The sequence below is a fragment of the Ornithorhynchus anatinus genome, chromosome X5, assembly GCF_004115215.2.
Source record: "Ornithorhynchus anatinus isolate Pmale09 chromosome X5, mOrnAna1.pri.v4, whole genome shotgun sequence".
Taxonomy (NCBI): Eukaryota; Metazoa; Chordata; class Mammalia; order Monotremata; family Ornithorhynchidae; genus Ornithorhynchus; species Ornithorhynchus anatinus.
The window spans coordinates 15,856,112-15,876,893 of record NC_041753.1 but is presented as its reverse complement, the minus strand read 5'-3'; the positions used below and the strand labels follow the sequence as shown (position 1 = coordinate 15,876,893).

The following is a 20,782-nucleotide window of genomic DNA, read 5'->3' as shown; positions in this document are numbered from 1 at the left end:
ATCCCGGATCTGCCACTTGTCAGCTGACTGTGGGCAAGTCGCTTAACTTTCATTCATTTATTCAATAGTATTTATTGAGCACTTAGTATGTGCAGAGCACTGTACTAAGTGCTTGGAATGTACAAATCGGTAACAGATAGAGACAGTCCCTGCCCTTTGACGGGCTTACAGTCTCTCTATGCCTCAGTTACCTCATCTGTAAAATGGGGATGAAGACTGTGAGCCTCATGTGGGACAACCTGATTACCCTGTATCTACCCCAGCGTTCTATCATATCACTGGTCTCCCTGCCTCTAGCCTCTCTCCTGTACAAACTATCCCTCACACTGCTATGCAGATCAGCTTCCTGAACTATTGCTTGGCCCACATCTCTCAATCGAGTAATGGTATTTATTGAGTGCTTACTGTGTGTAGAGCACTGTACTAGGCATTTGGTGAGTACAGTGCAATTGAGTTGGTAGACACCATCCCTGTCCACAAGGAATCTTTGCGTGAAGGAGCAGCATGGCCTGATGGAAAGAGCATAGGCCTGGGCATCAAAAGACCTGGGTTCTAATTCCGGCTCTGCCAGTTACCTCCTGTGTGACTTTTGGAAGTCACTTGACTTCTCTGTGCCTCATTTTCCTCATATGTAAAATGGGGATTGAATACCTGTTCCTCCTCCTATGTGACTGTGAACCCTCTGTGGGATAGGGACTGTGTCCAACCAAATTAACTTGAATCTACCCCGGTGGTTAGAACAGTGTTTGACACAAAAGACTTGAAGGCTCTACACCAACCCACTCCCTTACCTTTCTTTTCTCTTCACCATTTATTCCTAAACTTGCTCTCTTTGTTCCTTCCAAGTAACTTACTAACTGTACCTGATTTTTGATTCTCTCACCTCTGTCCCTTCACTCATGCTGTTTCCCTGGATTGAAACACCCTCTCTCCCCAAATTGGACAGATCTCAGCTCTCCTAAAATTCCACCTCTTACACCAAGATTTCTCTGATTAATTCTCATCACTGCAGTTTGTGTAAACCTAGCAATCCCCATCTCCCTGTCTTCAAAGCTCTATTAAAGTCACATTTCCTACCAGAAGCCCTCCCTGACTAACCTCTCATCTCCTCATCTTATTCTCCCCACTTCTGTATCACCTGTGCACTTGGGTCTATCCCTAAGCACTTTGATACTCATCCTAGAGTACTTGGGTACTTTTCCTTATACTCTACTGCTTTCCCCATCTGTAATTTTTTGTTTCGGCTGTCTCCCCAACTTGACTGTAAGCTCCTTGAGGGCAGGGATCATGTCTACCAACTCAATTTTACCAACTCCAAGAGTTTAGTATAGTGTTCTGCACATAGTGAGCGCTCAATAAATACCTTTGGTTGATTGTATTTATGCCCATTTTCAGTGCTATTGTATATACATTTGACTCTTCAATTAATCTTGACTACTCTATCGTAAAAATATTTATGTGTATTTCCTCTGTTAGAAATGTAGGCTCCATGTGAGAACGGAACATGCCACTCTTTCTTTGGACTTCACTAGCGTTTAATACAACATATTGCACCAAGTGAGTGCTAGATAAATACTAATTCTAACAGCTAGAAAAGTGAGACTTGGGATCTTAAAACTAAGTCCCCAGGAGATTATGCTTTCCTTATCATTGCTGCTCTGCTTTCCAGATTAGGCTGTTTTGAGTCTGTTAAATGTGAGTACAGTTGAATATCAAACTGAATGTTTACCATAGAAAGTTCTTCTGCTGTGAGTGTAGTAGCGACTGGAAAAGTGATATGTCCAAGATTTATGTATCCTCATCCGTGGATGAATGCCCCCTCAGTGTGTGTGCAACCTTCAAAGGGTTATGCCACAGAGCTGAGTGGGAAAGACAGACTCCCACGTTGCAATTCAGAGCACTCCCACCCACTCTTGAAGCCATAATTCTGCACCTAATACAGCTCTCTACTGTGGTTTACATTCCTCTGTATAATTAAAAACTTTCTAATCATAATGCAGACATCCAGTGTCATGTGTGCATCTCACATTGTCATTAGCAGGGACATTATATTAGAAACAAATTTCTATTGTTGCCAAAGCTTTTTCTCCCTCCCTAAATTGATGAATGGGCTCCAGCATCTTCTGTTAGCCCCGGAAGGTGGTGAATGGCACGGCTGCATTTTGGATTCCTTCCAGGGATGTCAGCCTCCCCCCCCCCCCCCCAAAAAAAGATCCAGCTGGCTCCCTTTAAAATCCCTTAAAGTCTTCAAAGAGCCGCCAGCTGGGTGGTTATAGATGCTGCTGGGTGTCTTGGCAGGAACACTGATGCCTCATGGGTGGTGCAGTCAGTACCTTCAATCTATTTTGAGAATCAGGACTGGAGGAGGAGGAGGAAGGAAAAAGAGAGAGAAAAGATAAATTCATTCAAATTTTAGCCAATCTAAAGTTATAAGACTGGGCTTTGATTTATTTTCAGACCTTTAGGGTTTTATGGGGACAGATGAAAATAGCCAGAGAATTTCAGGGAAAAAAGCAAGCCAGGGGCTCTTATTGTCATCCACAGAACGGCAATTCAACAGTGAATCGTGGAACTAACAGTCTGCCCTTTTGTCCAGTTATTACTGGATATCATGTAATGCCATTACCTACAGGGTTAGTGTCCTAAGAGGATGAAGGTACTGCATGAGCCAAACAGTATAGGGAAGAAAATATGAATGAATGAACCAATCAATGGAATTTAGTAAGTGCTTGCTTTGTGCAGAGCACTGCAGTAAATGTTTGAGTGAATGAAAAAAGCTTTGGATGCCAGAGAATGCAGTTTTCATATCACCATGCACATTCTCTGGAGCTTTGGAGGTTATATTCAAAGGACAGAAGGGCTCACTGACTAGATGAATCTCCCCAGCCCAGAAGGGCAGTGATGTGATTCCCCCTCCCTTCACTGCTCCTTCTTCCCCAAGGTGAACCACCAGAGTCCATATAATGCCTCTCTCTTTGTGTTCTTCCCTGTCTTCTTCCCTTGAACAGTGAATAATGTGCTGATAATAATGTTGGTATTTTGTTAAGCGCTTACTATGTGCAGAGCACTGTTCTAATAATGTTGGTATTTGTTAAGTGCTTACTATGTGCAGAGCACTGTTCTAAGCACTGGGGTAGATACAGGGTAATCAAGTTGTCCCACGTGAGGCTCACAGTTAATCCCCATTTTACAGATGAGGGAACTGAGGCACAGAGAAGTTAAGTGACTTGCCCACAGTCACACAGCTGACAAGTGGCAGAACGGGGATTCGAACCCATGATCTCTGACTCCAAAGCCCCTGCTCTTTCCACTGAGCCACGCTGCTTCTCTAATAATGGCATTCTCTGATAATGGCAGAATGGGCTGAAAGATTAGTCTCTGCTGATGCTTTGTCCTGGATTTCTTCTTCCCCTTGGTGTGGGATTCTACTAGAGGAATAATGCTGGTGTCCATCCAAGCAGGTCCATCAGTATTACCCAGGTATGTGACTTGTTATCAGCTGGCAACACAAAGTCACCAACAACACATTCAAACCACCAGCATTGAGGTAATGTTTGTTGCAGCACACCTTTACTGAGGCAGAACCTGTGAAGGAAACAGATGACAACAGGATAATCAAGCTGTTGACCATAAGCAAGGTAGGGAGATGAAATATCTTAAGAATATTATTTATGGTATTTATTGAGCACTTACTGTGTGCAGAACTCGTACTAAGCGCTTGGGGGAGTACAATTCAACAATTGGTAGACTAGTTCCCCACCCACAACGAGTTTACCATCTAATGAAGCACAGTTTCAAATAAGAGAAACTGCGTGGGCCTGGGAGTCAGAAGGACCATCTTGGGCAAGACACTTCACTTCTATGTGCCTCAGTTACCTCATCTGTAAAATGAGGATTAAGACTGTGTGCCCTAAGTGGGACAGGGACTGTGTCCAACCTGATTAGCTTGTACCTACCGCAGCACTTAGTACAGTGCCTGGCACATAGTAATGGCTTAACATAAACCATAAAAAGAAATGATGCCATACAACTTTGGGTGCTGGGAAACAGCAGCACCAGACAGACCCAACTGGTGAACAACAATCAGGAAAGGAGTGGCTGTTGTAGAGAAGGCACTTCAGGAAAAAGTTGAAACCAAGAAGCAAAATTGAAAATGGGCTCAGGCATTTCAGGAAGTAAATGCAGCGGTGCATGAAAGAACCATCTTTTTCAAGTACACAGGGTTGTTAGAAGCAGCCCTGGAGCCATAGGACTGGGACATAGGTAAGGTTGGGTGGACTAGGCAGAAGAGTCTGACTGCCACCTGCTGGATTGCATCTTTAAAATTGTTGAAGCTTAATATGATCATCATCATCATCGTAATGTTGGTATTTATTAAGAGCTTACTATGTGCCAGGCACTGTACTAAGTGCTGGGGTGGATACGAGCAAATCGGGTCGGACACAGTCCCTGTCCCATGTGGAGCTCACAGTCTCAATCCCCATTTTACAAATGAGGTGACTGAAGGACAGAAAAGTCAAGTAACTTGCCCAAGGTCACACAGCAGACAGGCAGCAGAGTCAGGATTAGAACCCATGACCCTATGACTCCCAGGCCTGTGTTCTGTCCACTACACCATGCTGGTTCTCTGCTTTACTGACCTAGCCTTGACAGAGTGGGCAGGGCGTAGGGAATGGGAGCATATAGCAGCAGTTAGTCACAGGCACGGCTGCCTTAACAGACTAAACATAGTATAGGAAAGAGAAATGCAAGCAGTTACTCTTATAAAGTAGCGTGGCTCAGTGGAAAGAGCCCGGGCTTGGGAGTCAGAGGTCATGGGTTTGAATCCCGACTCTGCCCCTTGTCAGCTGTGTGACTGTGGGCAAGTCACTTCACTTCTCTGTGCCTCAGTTCCCTCATCTGTAAAATGGGGATGAAGACAGTGAGCCTCACGTGGGACAACCTCATTCCCCTGTATCTACCCCAGCGCTTAGAACAGTGCTCTGCACGTAGTAAGCGCTTAACAAATACCAACATTATTATTATTATTATTATAAATGGGCCCCCTCTAGACCGTAAGTGGAGCCAACTTAGTTTTAGGTGGGGAACTCACGTGTTATGGGAAGTCAAGTGCCCTCCTTTGCCACTTCAGCCTCTGTACTCCTGTCAGGTACTAATCCAGTCTTTTTTTTAACAGTATTTGTTAAGCGCTTACTGTGTGCCAGGCACTGTCCTAAGCACTGGGGTAGATACAAGACAATCAGGTTGGACACAGTCCGTTCCCCACATGGGGCTCACAGTAGTATCCCCATTTTACAGATAAGATAAATGAGTCACAGAAGAGTTAAGTGACTTGCCCAAGGTCACACAGCAGATAAGTGGTGGAAACAGGGCTAGAACCCAAATATTTCTGACTCCCAGGCCTGTGCACTATCCACTAGGCCACACTGCTCCTCTTTTAAGGGCTGAAAGAACCCTCCATCTGAGATCTGAGCTTCATCCTGTTCTTAGCCGTTGTGGCCTAGGCTTAGTTCCAGGGGATCTGTAGTTCTATGGGAGATCATCAGGGCTTATATACATAACCTCTAATATTTATATACATATAGGTATACACATACACATACATATACATCCTTATTGGAAGGTGATATTACTGACAATTAGTTTTACCCATGGAAGTAGATACCAACTCTGTTGCATTATATTCTCCCAAGTGCTTAGTACAGTGCTCTGCATACAGTAAGTGCTCAATAAGTATGACTGAGTGGCTGAAAAAGCCAAGGTGTAACTAAAAGTAGCCTGCTACACTGTGCCTAAAGATCGTCTCTAGTGATATTTACCTGCTTGCCATTTCCAGCCCATAGTGCTGTTGTGGATTTTTCCTTGTAGTCTCATGGTCCTTTAGATGTACATGATCCTTTGGTCACATGATCCAAATGACCACTCCTTTCTTGATTGTGGTACGTTGGGCTGATCTGCTGCAGTTGTCTCCCAACATTCTAGTCTTGAGGTGGTGTTTCACTGCATTTTTAAAATGCTTCGTTTCTCCACTTTTAGTTGCCTAATTTCAGCTTTCCAAACAGCAGCTGTTTGGCTATCCATTCTCCAGTGAAACTGTATTGCACAAGTCTTGCATTGAGGCTGTTAGATTGACTTTTCTAATAGTTTATTGTTTGTAATACTGTCATTAGATCTAAGTATGCCTCCTAAATGTTACTCAGGGAAATGTTAAAGAAACTGGAGTAATTGTCTGTCATATATTAATATCTGTCTCCCCCTCTAGACTGTAAGTTCATTGTGGGCAGGCAGTGTCTCTGTTTATTGTTGTACTCTCCCAAGTGCTTAATACAATGCTCTGCACACAGTAAGTGCTCAATAAATACAATTGAATGAATGAATGATTCTAGGTTTCACCATCACAAAAAAAAACCCTTGGTTAAGTTGACCTTTAGTTTGATCTGAAACTTGATGTTGTTGACACTATTGTCTGATAGTACAATAGAACATAAGATAGGCTGACCTTCTTGATTTGATTTTTTATGATATTCGTTATGCTCTTACTATATGTCAGCACTGTTCTAAGCCCTGGGGTAGATAAAAATTCATCAGGTTGGATACAGTACCTGTCCCACATGGGGCTCACAGCCTAAGTTGGAAGGAGAACAGGTATTGAATCTCAATTTTAAAGTTGAGGAAACTGAGGCACAGAGAAGTGAAGTAACTTGCCCAAGGTCACCCAGCAGACAACTGGAAGGACCAGGATTAGAACTCAGGTCCTCCAACTCCCAGGCCCAGGCTCCTTCCCCAAGGCCACGCTGCTTCCCGCAGCATAGTCACTTCTTTTTTGACTATAATTCAGTGGTGTTCTGCTTGGGTAGCCAAATTTGGAGAAAATATTCAGATTACTGAATTCATAGAATGAAAATCATATCCTAATATCTTGAATTTCTTTAGGATTATTTATCTTCAGTTCAGACTGTTGAACTGAAATGCATTTCCACACAGTAATTCACAGTTATCAGTCAATCATATTTATTGAGCACATACTGTGTGCAGAGTACTGTACTAAGCACTTGGGCGAATACAATATAAAAGAGTTGGTGGACCTGTTCCGTGTCCACAACGAGTTTACAGTCTAGAGGGGGAGATAGACATTAATATAAAGGAATAAATTAAAGATATGTACAAAAGTACTGTGGGGCTGAAGGAGGGGTGAATAAAGGGTGCAAATGCAAGTGCAAGGGTGATGCAGAAGGGAGTGGGAGAAGAGAAAATGAGGGCCTCTTTGGGGAAAGCCTCTTGGAGGAAATATGCTACCTTCAATAAGGCTTTAATCATCTACAATTCTTATGCATGTGCCTGTAGGGCACAGCAACCCATATATCCTAACTCCCAAACTTATGCAGGACTTCTGATGATCCTCCTAGTCTGTTGAATTGATAGTTTCTTGTAGGATGGTAATTGTATTCTAATACTAGCCTCCAGCTTGCTTGCAAAGAATATGTTGAATAGGACCAGACTTACTATACAACTTTACCTCGGAAGTGATAGGGAATGAGACAAAAAAAAAGGCACCCTCAAAGCGCCTTCAACTCTGATGTGACTGTCCATACTAGGATCTTGGATCTTGGTGAGGGAAGCCAAATTTGTTAGTACAAATCACTTGTTAGTACAGTCACTCATCATATCCTGACTGGATTACTGCGTCAGCATCCTTGCTGATCTCTCAACCTCCTGTCTCTCCCCACATCAGTCTGTACTTCATTCTGCTGCCCGGATTATTTTTCTACAGAAACGCTCTGGGCATGTCACCCCTCTCCTAGAAAATCTCTAGTGGTTGCCTTTCTACCTTTGTATGAAGCAAAAACTCCTCACTATTGGTTTCAAAGCTCTCCATCACCTTGCCCCCTCGTACCTCACCTCCCTTCTCTCCTTCTACAGCCCAGCCCGCACACTCCGCTCCTCTGCCACTGCTATCCTCCTCATTGTGCCTCATTCTCGCCTGTCCCGACGTCGACCCCTGGCCCATGTCCACCTCTGACCTGGATTGCCTCCCTCCTCACATCCGCCGAACTAGTTCACTTACCCTCTTCAAAGCCCTACTGAAATCTCACCTCCTCCAGGAGGCCTTCCCAGAATGAGCCTTCTTTTCCTCTGCTCCTCCTCCCCTCCCCTCCCTATTGCCCCGATTCCCTCTCTCTGCTCTATCCCCCTCCCTGCCCCAAAGCACTTGTGTATATGTGTACATATTTATTATTCTCTTTATTTCATTAATGATGTGCATATATCTATCACGCTATTTATTTTGATGCTATTGATGCCTGTCTACTTGTTTTGTTGTCTGTCTCCCCCCTTCTAGACTGTGAGCCCATTATTGGGTAGGGATTGTCCTATCCTATCCTATTGGGTAGGAATCCCGGCTCTGCCACTTGTCAGCTGTGTGGTTGTGGGCAAGTCACTTAACTTCTCTGTGCCTCAGTTACCTCATCTGTAAAATGGGGATGAAGACTGTGAGCCCCATGTGGGACAACCTGATTCCCCTGTGTCTACCCCAGCGCTTAGAACAGTGCTTGGCACATAGTAAGCACTTAACAAATACCAACATTATTATTATTATTATTATTATTATTGTCTCTATTGCTGAAGTGTATTTTCCAAGCGCTTAGTACAGTGCTCTGCACACAGTAAGCACTCAATAAATACAATACAATGAATGAATGAAATTTGCTTGGTAGTTGCCAAATCCCACCAGGTTTGCTGGTGGTCTCAAAAAGCTTGTGTTAAAGTTCCTTGGAAAAAGAATAGACACTGTATTGCTCTTCCCTGAAATCCATTTCCATGGGTTTTCCCAGGGTTTTTCATTTTTTTTTTTAGAAACTGCACTCCTGTGATATCAAGGTTTCACCCAAAGAACCCCCTCTCACGTGAGAGCTAAGAACAGCAGCAGGTGAGGCAGGTAGGAAGAGACTCTACTGTCATTGTTGCTGCTGGATCCTTTGAATTCCTGATTCCAGAACTGTGGGATGGTTTCTAGCTGTTCTCTTGGCAGAAGCATGAATTCTAGAATCAGTATGGCTTAGTGGAAAGATCATGGGCCTGGGAATCAGTGGCCCTGGATTCTAATCCCGGCTCTGCTACTTGTCTGCTGTGTGACCTTGGGCAAGTCTGTTAACATCTCTATGTCTCAGTTACCTCATCTGTAAAATGGGGATTTAATACTTGTTCTCCTTCATACTTAGATTGAGAGCCCTGTGTGGGACAGGGACTGTATCCAACCTGATTATCCCCTCTCTTCCCCAATGCTTAGAACAGTGCTGGACACATATTAAGTGCTTAACTACATTATGCATTAAATACCACAATTATTAGTCATTATGTACCCCAGCACTTAGTACAGTGCCTGACACATAGTAAGCACTTATCAAATACCATAAAAAAAATTACAGTGAGCTGGTGGAGGAAAGCAGCAGGGGCTGTTTCTCTTCTCACCTGCTCTATTTGCTGCTGCTCTAGTTCTAGCCGAGCTCCTTGGAATTCTTACCTAATCAGGGAGCCCCCAGCAGTTGCCCCAGTGGCTTATCTCTTCCAGTATTTGGATTTAACCTTGGGTGAAAATCTCTAGGGTGTAATCATTCCTTTGGAGGCAAAAGAGTTGGGGGACTGGTTATTTATCACCCAGCCTCACAGACTGAGCAAAGCCAGGATATTTGCTGTAATTCAAGAGCTACAGTCTGGGGCAGCCTAAACTGGCACCCTCTAGGCATTAAAGAAGGTGTTGATGGGGCTCTAAGCTCCTGAGGCTTTCTAGGAGCAGCTTTTGATCCTTGTTAACCAAGTACCCTTGGACTGTTCTTTCTTTGTGAAGACAATAATCCACTTCCAAGAGGTCACTGCTGTTGGTCTGGGGGGGGGGGGGGGGGGTGTGGGTATGTGGGTATGTGTGTGTGTGTAGGGATGTTCCCAGTGAGTCTTATTAAAAGAGAGGGAGATGTGGAAGTATGGTGGGAATTGAATGGTAACCTTAAACCTGTTGGTTTTTCCAGCTTCAAGTAGGATTCAGAAGTCTTTGGGGGGGGGGATTAGAGCAAATACCTTTGTAGGTGCCGCAGGCCCAAGATTTTTTGCAGAGCACTAAGGAGCTTGCTGAAAAATCTGGGCTGTGTCCAGCTAAGAGTTGTTTTCAATAGTTGGACTCAAATGTGTAATCCCTCCATCATGTCATTACAAGCACAAGGTTAGGAGGAGCTAGAATCAGTCGAAAGAGAACTGAGAATTACGGATGGTTGGTGTGGAATTGAAGCACCTGAGGCAAAACCTCCCTTTGGGGAACCTGCCTCCCCTCTTTTCTCTACCTCTGCTAGAATGAACAGCGGCAGTTGTTTTGTAAATGTGTCTCAGCAGTTGCATGTTAATGAGTAGGTTTTAGCCTTAATGAACACATTTAACACATCGTTCCTGCTGAGAATTTTATTGGGCACTAAATTCTTAAATTTAATAATGCACAGCATATTTGTATAATCTTAATAAGGGTTGAAGCACTTTCAAAGTAGGAAACCGAAGAAGGTTAAGGGTAATAAATAATAAAGTTCAAATTGCTTCAGAAAGAGGTAGACCTTGGGTCCTAGTGAACTTTACTTATAGTTAATGAAAAATAAGTGGGATCAGCTGATTTCTGTGTAGGTTGAAGATCAATATTCTAAACCAACTTGTATAGGCCAGAAAAAGCACGCACACAGCAAGATATTCTGCTTGGCAAATTCAGCTTTGTTTCCTGTGTTGAATAACTTGTTTTTCATCCAAGATGTCACCACTGTGTTTCCTTGGTAAAGAGAAATCAGTGGGTGCTTTCTAATCAGCTCTTGAACAACAGCAGCTTGATCAACAGAGACTCATAGTAACACTTGGAAAAGGTTTGTATTGCTTTAATTGCATATTACTGAAATTACATACATTCCTTATTGGAGCTATCCCAAAGTAAGCAACACATTTAAACTAGCTCCAGATTCTCTTTTCTTTAGTGACTTGAAGTGAACTGTCTTCAAGTTATATTTTTTTAATTGCATGATGCTCAATTTCTAGGATGATAAGCTGGTTTTGCATTTCAGGATCACTGTAACATTTCAGAGACACTACCCAACTTTTTAACTTCGGGAAAGCCCCTTAGCTTTTCCCAGTTAACTTTTCCATGTCCAGTGAGTATTCATCAGGGGTGAAAATACCAGTCTTCTCTCCCTCACCAATATGTGGTAAGGATAAATGTAATGTGTAAGTGGAATGGGATATTATTTCTATTTTATCATTAGCATTCCCTAAACCTATGGTTCTAGATAGACCACCAAGTGAGCCCTTATTTCCAAGAGAGAGGCTTATTGAGGGACTGACATTCTATGTTCTGAAACTTAGTGGAAAAGGGAAGTAAAGATTTCTGAACCAAAATAGCCACTTTTTTGTTTTACAGAAAGGGCTTGACTCTCTCTTTAGAGTGGCAAGAGGTAGTTTCCAACCCCAATAGAGCATCACTCTAGGCTTGAACCTAGGCCTGCTTCCCTGCTTGCTTACTTCAATCCCCGCTGCCAGTCGGCTCACTGGGCTTCAGCCAAAGGGGAAAGTTCATTTGCGTGGGAGGAAGTAATAGGACAAATGCATCCCGCTGCCCTAGTTTTAACCTCTATGAGCTCAGGATGGGAGAATCCTGTTTGCTCAGCCACCAGCAGAGATGGCCAAGGCTATAGTTAGGTGGTCAGGTAAATATTAGCCCACAACATCAGGGGAGAATGCCAGAATTGGAGGCAAAACCTGAAGTGGATTTTCCCAGAACACATTTTTAGTCCTGTGCCACTCCCAGCTCATCTGTGCCTGTCCATTTAGTTCATTAGTTAAACCTTTTTAGCTTCGCCTTAGAAGCAGCATAGTCTAGTGGATAGAGCACGTTTCTGGGAGTCAAATGAACCTGGGTTCTAATCCCAGCCCTGACACTTGTCTGCAGTGTGACCTTGGGCAAGTCACTTCATTTCTCTGTGCTTTAGTTACCTCATCTGTAAAATGGGGATGTGAGCCCCATGTGGGACAGAGACTGTGTCCAACATGATTAGCTTGTATCTACGCCAGTGCTTAGTTCAGTGCCTGGCACAAAGTAAGTGCTTAACAAGTACCATAAAAACCCCAAAAACTTTGAAGAAGAACTGTTCAGACTATGTGGCACCTTTCCAAAACTGGGTCCAGAAATGAATTCAAATCTAGGATTACATTCCAACTAAATAAAACAGAATGATACTTTCTAACTTGGTCATTTGCCTGCTGGCTTTCAGAGACCTTCATTACCCAATAAGTAGGCTTTTCACTAAATATTTTTGTGGTCCAAATGGGATTTTTAAAGTTTATCTCTAATTAAAAAAAAATAATTTCAGGGGTAAAAATGGAAATATTCTAAAAAGTCACATCCTTCCACCCAACTATCATGAAAACATTTTCCATTACCAGGAATCTTTAGATGTGTAGAACGCGGTAGCAAAGTGGCCTAGTGAAAATAATCTGCCACTGGCCTGCTGTGTAACCTTGGGCAAATGACTTCGCCTCTCTGTGCCTTGGTTTCATCAACCGTAATATAGGAATAAAGTACCTGCTCTCCCAGAATGTGACAGGGACGCTCTGATCTCACTTTCTTGTATTTAACCCTAGAGCTTAGCCAGTACGTAGCTCATAAGTAAGTCTCTCTCTGAGGTCATTTTCCTGCCAAATTAAAATAACTTTTCTCCAACATAAACCTACTGGGCTACTCAGCTACCATCAAAATAGCGGATCATCCTTTCCCTTGAAAACACTATCTAATTTTATTTATTTTCGGACAGAGTCCCATGCAGTCTCTTTCACTGGCTCCTCCTCTGCCTCCCTCTCCCTTACTTTGGGTGTCCGTCAAGGCCCTGTTTTCTGGCTGCTTTTCCCTTTGCAGTGTACACTCACTCCCTTTGGGGAGCTCATCCCCTCCTCTGTGTGGATAACACCCAGATCTACACTGCTAGCCCTGGCCTTTCTCCTTCTTTGCAATCTTTCATTTCCTCTCACCACCAGGCCATTTCTACATGGGGATCCTACTGACACCTAAAACTCAATATGCCCAAAACTGAAGTTTCATCTTCCCTCCTCCACCTAACGTTCCCATCACGATTGACACAAACCTCCCCATCTGTCAAGCCTGTAACCATACCATTATCCTCAAGTCCTCCCTCACTTTCAATCCCCACACTGTCTGTTACCAAGTACTATAAATTCATTCTCCATGTATTTCCAGAATCCACCCCTTCTCCATCCATTGGACACTGGGCAGGTCCAGGTGCTTGTCTTTTCCTAGCTCGTCTGTTGCATCAGCCTCCTCACCGACTTCCCAGCCCTGAGTCTCTCCCCTCTCCAGTCCTTACTTTACTCTGCTGCCCAGATCATTTTTCTAAAGCATATTCTGGATGCATCATCCCTCACCTCAAAAATCTTCTGCGGTTGCCCATTCCTCTCCACATCAAGCAGAAACTTTTGACCATCCATTTTAAGGCATTCAATCAGCTTTCTCCTTCCTACTTTTCCTCTCCCTTCTCCCAGTATACCCCCATGCCACTTTCTTCCTGTCAAGTTAACACTGTGCCTTGTTCTCGTCTTTCCCACCACCAACCTCTTGCTCATTGTCTTCCTCCTGCTTGTTACTCCCACGCTGTAAGATCCCACAGCTTACCCCATCTTTCAAGATGTTCCCCATGCATTCCTAATCTCCCCACTTGTTTCCCTCCCTACTGTTACTTTTGCATTTCTGTGCCACCCAAGCACTTGGGTAATAAGCTACACCCTGTAGTACTTATGTACATATATTTCTACTATTTTACTTCCACCAATCTGTAATTTATTTTAGTGTTTGTCTCCCACACTATACTGTAAATTCCTTGGGGGCAGGAATTTTAAAATTTTTTAATGGTATTTGTTAAGCTCTTACTATGTGCCAGGCACAGCTGTAAACGCTGGACTAGATACAAGCTAATCAGGCTGGACAAAGTCCCTGCCCCACATGGGGCTCACAGTCTTAATGCCCATTTTACAGATGAGGTAACTGAGGCACTGATAAATGAAGTGATTTGCCCAACGTCTCACAACAGACAAGTAGCAGAGCAGGGATTATGTCTACTAATTTTATACAGGGCTCTGCATACACCAGGTACTCAATACCATTGATTAATTGAACCAGGACATTTCAACTTCTGAAAAAGTCCTGAGAAATTGCTGCTGGTCTGTTAGTATGCATCATTCCTAATGGAGGAACAATCTATAAGGAACAATCTCACTATCTTTAATATCTGTGGCTTGGGGACAAGTGCCCAAGAAATCAGGGGACCCAGCAGTTTGGCACTGTAGCTAGGGAAACCGACTACCACACCAACATCTCTAGAGCCTTATTAACTCTGAAGAGGAGTAGAGTTGACAATCAGTGAGAGAAGATGAGAAAGGAGAGAGACCAGCCCCTTGTTTGTTTTTTTGGGGGGAAACACCCAAAAATGTTTTCTCTATAAAAACATTTATGACTTTTGTTAAGTACTTCTATGTGCCAGACTCTGTACTAAGCACTGGGGTAGATTGAACACAGTGAACGTCCCACACGGGGCTCACAATCTTAATCCTTATTTTACAGATGAGGTAACTGAGGTGCAGAGAAGTTAAGTGACTTGCCCAAGGTCACACAACAGAGAAGTGGCAGAGCTGGAATTAGAACCCAGATCCTTCTGACTCCCAGGCCTCTGTTCTAGCCAGTAATCCATGCTGCTTTTCCCAGAGGATGATTTATTCCAGCATTTGAAGGGACAGGTGCTGGTCATTCAACTCTTGAGGGTTCCCTTAAAGAGTCTAGAGTCAGATCATCCGGGGAAGAGGGGAAGTGTTACCCGGCCAGGAAAGAGAGGGAAAAGCAGGAAATAATATGACTTTTTCACAGATTCCCATTGTTCAAATGACACTGTTTGGGAAGCACTTAACAAATATTTTGTTAAGCTGTAAAATACTGCTTTAGAAATTATTTTATCCATCACTCTCTCTTGAGTAGTCTAATGACAGGATTGGATGGACCATATAAAATGGGATTAGAAAGCAGCGTTGTTCTTTTTTTGAACAACAAACTGTAGGAAAGTGTCTTAAAACATTTACGGCAGTAGCAAATTTGCTATTTTTCCTTCTTTGTTCTGACAGAATTGAATTGACAGTAAGTCTCAGTGTGCTCTTTATGTTCATTTGAAATTGGATTTTTTGGTTAGAGGATTTTAGTCTCTGAAACGTCAGTGTTTGGTACCAGATGCTAAGTAAGGTTAAGAGAGAAAGGTAACTGATTTATATCTGGAATGGCAGTTTTATTGGCAGACAATGTGAGAGGTGAACATCTGAGTTAGGGACTTCTGCTTTGCCTTGGCTAGCTAACTAGTGTCTCTGTCATAAAACAGCTGAGGTTAATGAGAATCATGGAGTAGCAAATAAGAACCTTTCAAGCGTTTGAACGGAGCACTGTGGAGGTTTGATTTATGCACACACAATTTCATGATTGCTCATTAGGGGTGTGGCCATCAGTTTGTCTCCTCCACGTGGCTTTCTGATCCGGGACAAGTCCCATCCATAATTTTACATGCTTGTCAGAAATTGTGTCAAGGATATGCTTCCTGCATTCTGTTTTCTTTCTAATAAATTAAGAAACTTGTTGACTCTGTGCAAGAAGAAAAGCAAAACTTTTTCACAAGATAAATTTGCTGCGATTCCCAAATGCAGCCATTTTATAGCCCTCATTGCCTATTTTTCTGAGAACGAGTGATCTGTATCTTTTTCCAGTAACTTCCCCATGTACAACATTAAATCATTCCTCTTTCTCATTAGTATTTGCCATCTTCAGATGTGGTAGGCTGATGGCATGACCCTGCATAACGAGTTAATTTAATCTTTAATCAGTCTTTCCATTTCCCTAACTGGTCTGGTAATACTCTCATCAATCTCTCTATAATCCACTGAACTCTGGGCAAGAGAGCTGAATTCAATACAGGAAAGCTTCACATTAATCAGTGGTATTTATTGAGTGCTTACCATATGCAGAGCACTGTACTAATTGCTTGGGAAAGTACAATAGAGTAGGTAGACACAATCCCTCAAGAAATTTATAGTCTGGAGAGGGAAACAGACATTAAAATAAATTACAGGTAGGGGGAAATGGCAGAGTTGTAAGATAGATTCATAATTGCTTTGGGGCTGGGGCAGGGTGAATATCTGGAGTACTGAGCTCCGAAGCTTGGGAAAGTAAAATACAATAGAATCAGTAGACACAACCTCTGCCCCCAAAGATCTTGCAGAATAGAGGGGGAAACAGATGTTAAAATAAATTATAACTAGATACAGCCTGATATTCAGTATTTTATCACATTGAACCCATTTTCTGTCATATCCTGCATACTCATGCCCAATTTCAGAGACAAATTCATTTCCATTGGGTTTTCATTTCTATATTTTCATGACCCAAGGTTTACCCTTCTGAGGAAGTATTCATATTTTCATTTTCTTTTTCCCTTTTGATTTTTCACCTTATCGTAGAACTGAATGGGCTTAGTTGAGCTCTTGTGATTGGGCTCAAAAGTAAAATGCTGGCAGCCTTAGAGAAGCAGCGTGGCTCAGTGGAAAGAGCACGGGCTTTGGAGTCAGAGGTCATGAGTTCGAATCCCGGCTCTGCCACTTGTCAGCTGTGTGACTGTGGGCAAGTCACTTAACTTCTCTGGGCCTCAGTTACCTCATCTGTAAAATGGGGATTAAGACTGTGAGCCCCATGTGGGACAACCTGATTCCCCTATGTCTACCCCAGCACTTAGAAGAGCACTCTGCACATAGTAAGCGCTTAACAAATACCAACATTAAGTTTGAACAAGTTCAGCCTCCTCTAGGATCTCAACTGGGGCCAACTTGTGTGGGGTTTTTTTGGTTCCCTTTGTAGTTCCAGCAGTAGCAGTCTTCTCTAATTCCCATCATTCTCCTCCATAAACCATCACATCCCTGCTGCTTCTACCCAAGGGCAGGAGCACACCTAAATTATCCCAGATGAAGGTCTATGGGTAGTTTTCAAGACTTCCAGAGCCAGAGTGTCTACTTCCTCTCTTTGAAATTTTTTGTAACTCTTGAAACTTCTTGCTGACAAGACATTCTTTATTAGGTCTAATCCTAAATCCTTCATGGTATGGTTTAAGCCCATTTCCTTCTGTTCTAACCTCCATGAGGCTGGAAAACTGCTGGTGAACCACCTATGGGAAGAATCCTTTCCAGACTTGAAGATTCTTGTTTTTCAATTCCTCCTAAGGTGGCTAAGTAATCCCACTTCCTTTAACTTTCCTTCAGATGCCTTATTTTTCTATTGTTTTCTCCTGTGCACTTTTTCCATATTCTCCCCATGTAGCTCTAGTTGGAAGCCAGAATCAGATAGAGCCTGCTAATCAATCAGTAGTATTTATTCAATACCTGCTAAGTGCTTGGGACAGTAGGAATAGAAGGGGGAGATACAATCCAAAGAAGGGGGCAGAGGCAATAATTTACAAATAGGAAGATACTATTTCTAGATACTGTTAAAGATCTCATCAGTGTTTTAATAGTTCTTCTTATAGGGCTTTCTCACTTCACAGTAATGCACATAAAGTTTATCTTGGTTCACACACCTCCCTCTTTGTGGTTCCTGTCTCTTCTACCCCAAGCTTTGACAATTTTAGATAATGAATGATCTAATGAATATGTTAGTACAAGGTGGGTTTTTTTTTCAAAATGTGAAAGATGAGGCCTTGGAAATCAAATATTTGCATATGTATTCATAAAAAACCTAATTCGTAATATTTTATCATGGGTATATAGTATTTTTAGGAACAGAGTGGCCTAGTGTAAAGAGTATGGGCCTGGGAATAAGAGGACCTGGTTTTAGTAATGATTATTATTATGGTATTAAGCGCTTGCCACTTGCCAAACACTGTTCTAAGAGCCGGGTAGATTCAAGATAATTGGGTTGGACACAGTCCCTGTCCCACATGGGCCTCACAGTCTAAATCCTCATTTTACAGATGAGGGAATTGAGGCACAGAGAAGTTAGGTGAGTTGCCCTAGGTCACACAGCAGACAAGTGGCAGAGCTGGGATTAGAACCATGACTTTCTGACTCCCAGGCCCGTGCTCCATCCACTAGGCTATGCTGCTTCTCCGGTTAATCCCGGTTCTGCCTCTTACCTATTGTGTAACCTCCTGGAAGTCTCTTAATTTCTCTGTACCACAGTTTCCTTATCAGTAAAATAGGGATTAAATACATGCTCTCCCTCCTGTGTAGACTGTGAGCCCCATTTGGGAAAGAGATTGTCTCTGACCTGATTATCTTATATAATCAATACAGTGCTTAGTGCAGTGCTTGGCACATAATGAGTGCTTAACAAATAGCACAGTTACTATTATTATTGCTATTACATTGCTATTTGATCATGTAACTACATCATGTTTTTTTTAATCCCATAAATATATTGTTTTGTTCATTTTTATTTTGATCCTGGGACTTCATTATGTCCTAGGAGAAACTATACTTCACTTAACACAACCCTATTTTCATTGAGTCATCCAAGAGTTCTATCCAGGAAGTCCTGGTATAATGCTTGACAGCTTGTTATCCATTATAAGATGCCCCCCTCCATATCTTGCATTTGTGTTTTTCCTTCTCACATTTCCTTACCCTATCCGTGTTCTTACTGCATTTCAGTCTGTTTTCCAGTTTATGAGTTTCACTTTGAAATCTAATCCCATCCTCCCTAGTATTGGCCAGACCCTTGCTTTCCTGTTTTCTGTAAACTTAATGAACATGCCCTCAGTTTCATCATCCTGGGCAGTTCCTGGAGCCCTTGAGCAGTTCCTGTTTTTATATCCCTAGAATAAGATGACCATATATCTTGGAGCTCAAAGGGGAATAGTGGGTGAGGCCGCCCGGGGGTAGGGCTATAGGATAGGGAAGAGAGCAAGAAAAAAACAGAGAAAGAAAGGGACAAAGAGGGCACCAGTGTAGAAAAAGAGAGAAGCATATGGACAGATAAAGAGAGGGAAGCTGAGGTGGAGGGGTAAGAGACACACACACCTCCCCCCCGCCCATCCCCACGCCATGGGGCTAACGGGTTGCTTTAATAAAGAGAATCTGTTCTAAGCCATGTTCCTTGTGTGAGGTCCTTTCGGGAATGGTTACCTAGTGGGACAGTCTTGTTATCTGAGCGGTTCAGGGTAACATGTTGCAGTTGTGGGGGTGGACTGATCCAAAGGGTTTGAGGCAGTTTTTTGTTTTGTTTTGCTTTTAATGGTATTTGTTAAGTGCTTACTATGTGCCAGGCACTGTGCAAAGCGCTGGTGTAGATACAGAGTAACAGAGTTGGATACAGTCCCTGCACCACATAGGGCTTGCAGTCTTTATCTCCATTTTACAGGTGAGTAAACTGAGGCACAGAGAAGTGAAGCCTAAGATTACACAACAGCCAAGTAGTGGAGCGGGGATTAGAACCCAGGTCCTCTGACTCCCAGACCCATGCTCTTTCCACTAAGCCATACTGCTTCATTTGTCCCAAAATGTTCAAGAAATGGCCCAGAAGCAGCCAGAATGGCTGTAGCAGTGGTGACTTCAATAGCAGCAGCTGGAACTCCCTCCTCCCTCCATCAACCTCAGACCACCACTCTCCCCATCTTCAAAGCATTATTAAGGTCACATCTCCTCCAAGAGATCTTCCATCATTAAGCCCTCTTTTCCCCGCTTCCTCTCCTTTCTGAGTCGTCTATGCATTCAGATCTGAATTCAGAGAAGCAACATTGGTCAGTGGAAAGAGCACGGGCTTGGGAGTCAGAGGTGTTGGGTTCTAATCCCAGCTCTGCCATTTATCAGCTGTGTGACTTTGGCCAAGCCACTTCACTTCTCTGTGCCTGTTACCTCATCTGTAAGATGGGGATTAAGAGTGTGAGCCCCACGTGGGACAACCTGATTACCTTGTATCTACCCCAGCACTTAGAACAGTGCTTGGCACATAGTAAGCGATTAACAAATACCATAATTATTATTATTACCTGTGACTTTTGGACATTTGATATTTGCCCCACCTTCAACCCCACAGCACTTATGCACATATCTTTAAATTATATATAATAAATTATTTGTATTAATGTTTGCCTCCCCTTCGGGACTGTAAGCTCTCTGTGTGCAGGGAATGTGTTTGCCAACTCTGTACTCTTCCAAGTGCATAGTACAGTGCACTGCACATAGTGCTCAATTATTTTTATTATTATTGTATTCATTAAGAACTTACTGTGTATTAGGCACTGCAGTAAGTGCTGGGGTGGATACAAGCAACCGGGTGGGACACATTCCCTGTCCAGCATAGGGTTCACCGTCTTAATCCTCATTTTCCAGATGAGGTAACTGAGGCACAGAGAAGCAAAGTGACTTGCCCAAGGCCACACAGCCAATAATGGCAGAGCTGGAATTAGATAAATACCACTGATGGATTGATTATTGAGTAGCCCCTGGGTGCAATGCATTGTACTAAGTGCTTGGAAAATCCACAAAAAACAAGGACACACATTCCTTACCCACATGGAGCTTATTCCCTGATGGGGGAGACAAACACATTTACAAAAAGATCATATCCTCCCAGCCATTCAACTTCCACCTCAGCACTTATGTATTTTCCCATAGTACTTATGGACATATAGATTTACATCCTCTAAGCACTGATTCATTCACTTATTCATCTTTCCAGACT

The 20,782-nt window shown here is 42.9% G+C and overlaps 1 protein-coding gene across 3 annotated transcripts in view; it reads left to right on the top strand.

The window, feature by feature from the left end:
• Positions 1 to 20,782, top strand: part of MCC (MCC regulator of WNT signaling pathway) — a 341,667-nt gene that overhangs the window by 19,127 nt on the left and 301,758 nt on the right. The gene's annotated exons all lie outside the window — the stretch shown is intronic.